The 1,912-nt window shown below is 34.2% G+C and overlaps 1 non-coding gene across 1 annotated transcript; it reads left to right on the forward strand.

Moving 5' to 3' along the window:
• Positions 1-1,584: 1,584 nt before the first annotated feature.
• On the forward strand, positions 1,585-1,691 carry LOC127088823 (small nucleolar RNA R71). Its single transcript, XR_007790637.1, has one exon. It is a non-coding gene; the product is annotated as a small nucleolar RNA R71 (small nucleolar RNA).
• The last annotated feature ends 221 nt before the right edge of the window (positions 1,692-1,912 follow it).

The raw sequence follows: 1,912 nt of genomic DNA on the forward strand, positions 1-1,912 counted from the left end.
TTTATTTATCACTTCTATTATGACTCCTATGAGTATGAATAACTAATATTTTCACTGATTAGGGCTTGTTAGATGAACCTGTATGAACCCGTTCTGACATATGTTTGAGTCTTTGTACTATTTACATATTTAATTTATTCAGTATAGTTATTCAGCTTAATTTTGTGTTCACTGCTTTAAATATGTTTACAAATGTGTATATCGATCTAGACTCGTAGTGATTATTGACCGTAACTCTATGAATCAGAACTAAATTGATATGTTTAAATTAGTAATTAGTCGGGGATAATAAATTATAAGTTGTGACTAAGAGTTTAACATGCATAAACATTGTCTATTTTAACTAGCCAACTGATTTAAGGGATTAGGGAGCATAGTGTATAATAGTGAGTTATACATCAAGGAATTAGGTATAACAGCTAAATTAAACCTTTGTAATCACTGATAAATCATTTGTGGGGAAAATAGATGCCAACATCAACAATGACATACATGGGATTCGATACAAAGTTTATTCGTTGTTAATATGATTATGTTTTCCATCAATTTTATTTTCACTTTTATTTTCTAAAATCAAATCTTAAAACCCGTAATTTAATTTCAATAGTACATGAATCACTTTGTTAAAATAGCACAATCCTTGTGGAGACGGACTTATAAATTTTATTACGTCGATACATATAGTACACTTGCTAAATTGTCATTAGTATGGAAGCTCAATCAAAGAGGAAAGCACTTTCTTTAGAATAATAAGAGGAGTAATGGTTTTCACGCTTCTGAGAGGAGTAGAATGACCACCCCATGTGTCAAAGAATCCATACCCAATAAACTTCTATAAATACCTCAACCACATGGTTGTAGGGATTAATTTAATTTACCATGAAACCACATAGATAGAGAGCTTATCACATCTTAGCATGAGCTTGGTGTAACACCATCATAAACTCTAAAACACCATGTATAACCCTCCAAATACATGACTATCCACATTATACGTTTTTAACAAGTACAACAATGCTTATAATTTTCTTGATGCTTCTTCTAATGTGACAAATACTAATATTGACTAGAATATCATCTAGAAGTCAAAATACCCTCATTGTATCCAGACGTTAAGCTGGATCTTGGCTCCTAAGATACTTTTGACAAACTCTATATGTAACGGGTGGAACCCAACAATACTTGTTGAGTGCAACTGTGTACAAACACCGAGGAGACTTTAATTTAGTGATGTAAGCTTATGCATCACATGCATGGATTCAACTTGTTCCTTCACTCAAAATGACTCAATTTTATTCCTTATAACCTTAAGAATATATCACAGAGTTTCATGGAATTTTATTCCTTATAAGCTTAAGCTTATGCATCACATGCATGGATTCAACTTGTTCCTTCACTCAAAATGACTCAACTGTCGCTCGTTCGAATCCCCATGATTGATGGTTTTGAGTCATATCTTCAATGAGGGCACTAGCTTCAGGATAAGGTTTGTTCATCAGAGCACCGCCTGCGGCAGCGTCGATGGTCATCTTTGTGTTATAATGAAGTCCATTATAGAAGGTTTGAATGATTAACCAGTTTTCTAAGCCATGATGTGGGCATGCTCGTAACAACTCTTTATATCTCTCCCAAGCTTCGAACAGCGATTCTCCTTGGTTTTGGGTAAATCTAGTTATATGGTTTCGAAGAACGGCGGTCTTACTCGGGGAAAAATATCTAGCAAGAAAAACTCTTCTAAGGTTATCCCAAGTCGTAATGGAATTGGGCGGAAGGGAATCTAACCATGATAAGGCTTTATCTCTTAGGGAAAAAGGAAATAGTCTTAAACGTATTGCCTCAGGAGAAGCTCCATTGGTTTTAAAAGTATCTGCTAATTGAAGAAATATTTTTAGATGTTGGTTAGGGTTCTCGG

The sequence above is a fragment of the Lathyrus oleraceus genome, chromosome 5, assembly GCF_024323335.1.
Source record: "Lathyrus oleraceus cultivar Zhongwan6 chromosome 5, CAAS_Psat_ZW6_1.0, whole genome shotgun sequence".
NCBI lineage: Eukaryota > Viridiplantae > Streptophyta > Magnoliopsida > Fabales > Fabaceae > Lathyrus > Lathyrus oleraceus.